This window comes from Echinops telfairi, unplaced genomic scaffold (assembly GCF_000313985.2).
Source record: "Echinops telfairi isolate 266 unplaced genomic scaffold, ASM31398v2 ScPeMD7_7469;HRSCAF=8507_1, whole genome shotgun sequence".
Taxonomy (NCBI): domain Eukaryota; kingdom Metazoa; phylum Chordata; class Mammalia; order Afrosoricida; family Tenrecidae; genus Echinops; species Echinops telfairi.
The window spans coordinates 123,048,244-123,055,320 of record NW_022111373.1 but is presented as its reverse complement, the minus strand read 5'-3'; the positions used below and the strand labels follow the sequence as shown (position 1 = coordinate 123,055,320).

The 7,077-nt window shown below is 33.6% G+C and overlaps 1 pseudogene; it reads right to left on the bottom strand.

The window, feature by feature from the left end:
- Window positions 1–7,077, bottom strand: part of LOC115873758 — a 109,093-nt pseudogene that overhangs the window by 53,070 nt on the left and 48,946 nt on the right.

The window sequence follows — 7,077 nt, the reverse complement described above, 5'->3', positions numbered from 1 at the left end:
TAACAGAATACACAATCTGAAATATATATTCCTTAATTGTCTTTAAAAAGTTATTAGAAAGAAACTACATTGCAGGACTGAATTCAGAGGCAGTTGGGCAAACAAAAGAAAGGAATAATGCACATTTCAAAGTCAAGAAACTTGTGTGTCAGGGTTGTATCCTCTCACTATACATATGCAATATTATTATTTTATTCTTCTTCTGAGCAAATCATCTGAGAAGCTGGACAATATGTAGATAATGCATCATCGGGATTGGGAAGAAAGCTTATTAATAACCTCTGATAAGCAGATGACACAACCTTCCTTGATGTAAGCGAGGAAGACCTGAAGCACTTGCTGATGAATGAAAGAATTGGAGCATTCAATATGAATTACAACTCAATGTAAAGAAAACAAAAATATTCACTACCAGACCCATAGGTAATATCCTGGTAAATGGAGACAAGTTTAAACTTCTCAAGGATTTTATATTGCTTGGATCCACAATCAATGGTCATGAAGCAGCAATGAAGAGATGAAACAAAGAAATACTTTTGGTAAAGCTACTGCACAGGCTCTCTTCAACGTGTTGAAAACAAGACAACTACTCTGAGGACTAGGGTGGGACTAGCCCAAGTCATGGTATTGTCAATTGCCTTCATAGACTGGTACATGTGAAAGTTGGACATTGAATAAGGCATACAAAAGAAGAATAGCTATATCTGAATTATGATGTTGACAAAAATATTTGAAGTACCATGGACATAAGAAAGTATAAACACATATGTTTTGGAAAATTTAGAGTGAGAATGGTTCTCAGAAGCAAGGCTGATGAGACTTGTCTCATGTGTTTTGGAGATATTGTCAGGAGATGCCAGTCCCTGGTGAAGGACATCATGCTTGGTAAAGTAGAGGTGCAGCAAAAACGGCAAGATGGATTGACACAGTGGTTGCAACCATGGGCTCAAACATAACAACTGTGAGAAAGGTGCAGGGCCAGCAGTGTTCAGCTCTATTGTACATAGCATATCTATAAGTTGGAATCAATGTTGTGGCAGCTTACAAAAACAAAAGGGCAGCTGGAAAATTAAAGAAAAGTATAAGTTAAAGGAATAAAAGGAGGTAGAAATTACATTAAAGCAACCATTTTTTATTTTGTTAATTTTACATCATCCGAAATATTGAACAGAGCAATACCTGAAAATTAATAGGGAATATGTTTTATACCTATTAATGGGAAAATAGTCAAAAGAAGGAATTGGAGCAAATGGATAAGCTCTAAATTACTATCATATGCGCTGGTGCTTTGCACCCACCAGACGACACCGAGGAAGATATGTTTGATCTGATTCGGAAGGCAAATGCCTTGACAACCGAATGAAGCTGCTTTCCTCGGGACACATGGGGTTAATATAAGTTGACATTAACTTGGTTACACCTACAATTGATAAAAACACTGTGAGTAAATACAAAATCCATAAGTCTGAGACATGGATATTCTAGGTTCTATATTCATGTTAACTACTTCACGTGGATTAATAGACAAAAATTGAGGATAAAAAGTAAAGAAAGAAAAATAGCAATTTTAAGTCATGGTTTTATTTTTGTGGGACAAGTTTATAGGTATTTTTTTATCCTTTTAAAATATTGACATATATAATCACATGAGAAAATCCAGTAATGTGATTTAATTATGTAATGACAATCTCAATCGAGAAGTTATTTTTGTCAATCTAAGCAAATATATCAGCTGTAGTCAAAATTTGAGACTGTGAATAGTTTGAAAGTTCTTTTTTTGTGTGAATACCATTGAAGTTATATTAATTGAAATCTCTCTTTCTAGGCAACCATGGCTATTGTGCTACTGAATAGAATGCAGATAATGTTGGCCACAGCTACCCCTCAAGAGAGGCACCCTGGGGGCCCAGTCCTTTAGCAGTTAGCTGGTAATGACAGGCTTTTTTTTCCAAACCCACCAGCTTTTCTTGTAAGAAAGAAAGTTGTGAAATACTCTGTCCATGATGGTTACAGCATTGGAACTGAGGGGGGCAGTTCTACTCTGTCTAAGCTATGACTTAGAAGCAACTCAAGAGTAATTTCGGGGGATGTTGAAGACACCCACATGATTTCTTGGTTTTTTTTAATCCTTCAACCAAAATGTGGTCCAACCTCGGATTTTTATAAATCACCTTAAAGGAAAGTCCCATGGTTTCTTCCATGAGTGCTTTTGGGGATGGTGAGCTTGAACAAGAAAACCCAAGTTGTCCTGCCTGACAAAACCAATTCTTATGAAAATGTGTAGGTGGAGCAAGTAGTAAAGCCAGTCACATATATGCTAATTAATTTCATATTGTTCTTTTGTTATATTCAAAACAAAAGGTATTGTTTTAGAACTATAGACTGCCTATTTGAATATTATATTTACTCACATGTGATGAATGTTTATTTCAACAACAATTAAATTTTGTACATTAGAACTTAAAGATAGTTTCCAGTATATATTGATAACTTAAGGTAATGGATTTCCCAGAACATAAGAAATGCATATTTAGCCTGCGTGCTTATAATACTTTGTGATCTTATTAAAGCCTAGGCTTTGTGTTCTATAGTCTATGAACAACTAGCTACAAACAGCTTTCAAAAATCAAACAAACAAATTGCATTGGTGCAGATCTACTGTACAATATTTCTTTGCAGTGTTGAAGAGTAAGGCACATAATTTTAAAGGCTAAAGTGGGCTTGATCGAGGCCATGGCATTTTCAATTACTCTTTAAGTATGTGAAAGTTAGACCATAAGGAAGAGCAGATATGAATTGGTGCACTGGAATTCTGATGTTGACAAAGGATATTGAAAGTACCATGGACTGCCAGAAGAGCAAACAAGTCTGTCTTGAAAGAAGTACAGACAGAATGTTCCTTAAAGTGAGAATTGCTCCGCTTCATCTCAGGTACTTTGACCATCACAAGAGACCAATCCCTGGAAAAGTGCATTATGCTTGATAAAGTTAGGGGGGATCCAAAAAAAGGAAGAACATTGACAACATGATGGGCACTGTGGCTGAACCAATGGGCTCAAACATGGTAACGATAGTGATGATTGCACAAGACTTGACTGTTTCAAGGCACAGAGGCAGCTCTACAGTACGGGTTGCTCATTGTATTTCATGTAGAGCATCCATCAATTTCTAAAGCACTGACTCGTCTCTCTTGTGCAGAAAAACTACTGCAACTAAGTCCGTCAGAATTCATAAGTAATCTATCTGTCCTGAAATATCGTCAACCTGGAAAAGCTAAATAATGGGTTTTAGGTCTTCTGTGTTAGAGTAGTAGCTGTTCAATGTACTTCTACATTGACAAGATTGTTTTTCCAGTAATGGTTATATTTTTTATTAAATGATCACAATGCTGAAAGCATAGAAGTGGGAAATAACTGATAAGAGTCATGCCCAGCATGTGTGGAGCTGAGTAGCTCTAGCTTTTGGCAATGGATACCGGATAGAATTCAATAATATTGTCCATATAATATTTCGGCATTGGATACTGGATAGAATTCAATAATATTGTTCAATAATATTCTCAATCCTCTTTTATAAATACTGAAATGTAAGACAGAAAATAAGGTATAAATATTGTTGGCTTTATCATATTATAAACCACATATCTACATTGTACCACGATCTCAGGTGACTTCCAAATTCACTCCAATATAAGTAGACAACTATATTTAATTTAGTATTGATGTTCAGTATTAACTGTTGTACTCAACATAAATGTAACCTTTACTAATATTTGGTACAAAATTGCATGTACTACATTCTACATTTTTTTTAAGTTTCATCCTAAAAAAAATTTCTGTTACATGCTTTACTTGCCCAAACTTATTCTTGAGCTTTATAAAGTTTTTTTTTCATATCCCCTTGCTCAATGTTTTATAATAACTAATTCTATGGTTTTATCACAGTAATACTTATCTTTTAGTGAATGAATGAGTATAATTCTAAAATGTTTATTTCTAATTATATAGTTGCTATTAATTCATTAAATAATAAACTCTATATATTTTATATTATATATTATCGAATCCAATAATTATTAGATATGCATATATAGACACATATTTACATAGAGATATGAGTTATGCACTGGGCTGCTAATGGCAAGGGCAGTAGTTCAAACCCACCTGCTACTCTGCAGAAGACTCATGAGATTTTCTGCTCTCAGAAAGATTTATAGACTTGGAAACCCCAAAGGGCAAAGTCAATTATGAATCAAAATTGGCTAGCAGGCATTGAGTAAGCATTTATGCTGATGCGTGCATGTATATATAATATATTATTTAAATTAAGCATATTAACTTTACAAAATATGGTAAAATTGTGTTTTATGTAACTAATAACTACCAGGTTTTTAAAAATCTGGAAGTAATAGCCATTATACAGTTTTAAAGAGTAGTTGTTATTTAAAATGTAGTAATTTATTCTGAAATAAATGTGTGTAGTTCAACAATGTTTTATTTTTTCTAGAAAACAAATATAATATCTATACAGTTTATTTGTTAGCATAGAAGGAATGGCCATGTCGCCAAGTCGTTGAGTGACTTACTACATGTAGTTTTCTTGGCTAACACTACTAAATGTTTTTCCCAACTAATCTTCTTTGGATTAAAGATACCAAGTCTGAGATCAGATAATTTTCCCAAGGTCAAAGAGTGGTAGGTTGTATGTAAAGCAGTCTTTGAACTCATGTTTTATATTCCCAGTCTTGCTTACCAAATGATGCTAAAATTCTTTTACATCATATTTTTCTACCTGAAACTTTTTCATTATTGAAAATTTGCAATGGATTTCAAAGCATATTAAAACAAATGGAAATTAAATTTAAAAATATCTTTCTAAAATCAGAAAACATACCAAAATGTTAAAATGAAAATTAATTTTTACCTTCCATATTACCTTCCTAGGGATATTATGTCTAACGATGTTAGACAGGATTATCAATCATTTACAGATATTAACTGAGCCTCACCAATCATTCACTGTCTTATAGTATTCACTTGACTGTGGATAAGATCTTCTAAGTAAGAAGTCTTACTGTGTTATTATTATGTAAATCTATGAAACCAAGCATTACCATACAGAATAAGGCAGATGGCAGATGTCCCTCCTTATACAGGATGGCATTAACATGACACAATCCAAATCAGGTCTACAACTGATCTAAAATTCCATTACCTCATTATTGATTAATTGCTTCAACTTTAAATTTACTTGAGATGAATTTGACTTACAGGTCTCCTTTGTCTATTTATTCCAGAATGTTCTACCTGTCAAGCTGAAGGAATCTGATGATTTTTCTTCTATGAAGAGAAAATATGTATTAGCACATTTGCCCTTCATAGAAATAGCACCCAAACATAAAGAACCTTGTTCACTTTCATAAAGAAACACCATTTGATCATTATTCTACATGACTAAAGTCATGGGGAAAAATTCAGTCCTGTAAAGGTTGTTCACACCATTTTTCTTTTATTTTTAAAATATTTTTGTTTGAAGCAGGGAACGACTAGAGTAAAAATGATTGTATCTTAAATATTACATAGACTTTTTGAAAATCACTAAGGGAAAACTTGAAGAAGTACTTTTATGTTTTTTGTTTAATTTACAGTATTATAAAGGTATGCTAATAATGATTTGGCTATTAGGTCTAATTTGAGAAAACAGAACTGCATATTTTTAGTGATTGTTGTTCTGTCTATGAAAATATTAATATTATAACTGCTTTGAATGTCCTATATATTTCTTTATTCCTTAACTAAAATATTATTTGGTGGTTCTTTATTTATATAATTCAGTTAGTGATAAGATGTAGAATGTGAAAAAGACAGGGAACAAGCATTTATTTCTACCACTCCATGATATAAATTGATTCAAACTCATATATACCATATATAGGGTAGAAGTGTCTCACTGGTTTCTGACACTGAAATTCTTTACTGAAGTAGCAAGCCTCCTTTATGGTGGTTTCTGACTTCTCAGTTTGTAGTTAAACATATTACCTTTGGTATCTGTGTAGAGAGTATGTATTTTGAGGGTCGTGGGCTGCCATCCCCTTGACTGATAATTATGTCACAATGTATTATTTTGCCTTTTGTCACATATATATTACTAGTTACTGCTTCAAGTTGATTCTGACTCATAATGATCCTATAGGGGTTTCTGAGACTGTAAATATTTATGCATTTAGGAGACAATAATCTTTATATTTTGTATACATATTGTCATGAAAATTGTTTCATTTTATTTATCTATGAACTTTTTAGGGCCCCTAGTGTGTGTGCATGTAATGTGTGGTGTGAGATACATATGACTTCACACACACACACCAAAATGGTCAGGCAAGAGTTTATTCTGTTGTGCATAGAATCACTATGAATCTGGCTTATATGAAGCAGGTGTATATGAAGAAAACTATGGGATTAGGATTGGAGGAGGCTTATTAAGAACCTGTGTTATGCAGATGATACGACCTTGCTTGTTGAAAGCAAGGAGAACTTGGAGCACTTGCTGTTGAAGCTCAAAGATGACAGCTTTCAGTTTAGGTTATAACTCAAAATCCTCTTAATTGGACAAAACATGAAATGATGCCAGTAGCAATAAAAGAAATGGAAGGAATGTACAATATCTATCTATCTATCTATCTATCTATCTATCTATCTATCATCTATCTATATTTATCTACATCTACTAGTTGACATTCAACCATTACAAGAGAGCATGTGATCTATAGCCTACGGAACTGAGGGAAGAAGCCCAAGATGTACTGAAGGCATTAGCAACAAACATGGCTCCCAGATTGACATAAAGCACCTGGAAGTATGTTAACAAGCTGATGATGCACTGGAAACACTCACTCATCGATGTGAAGAATTTGGAAGGTCAGATACCTGTCCAACCAACTTTAAGACATTCATATTTGTACTCATTCCAAAGATTGGTGATCACTAAGAATGTGGAAATAGTCAAACAATACCATTACTATCACACGAACAAAAGATTTTGCTGAAGACTCTTAACAACGTTCACAGCAGTATGTGG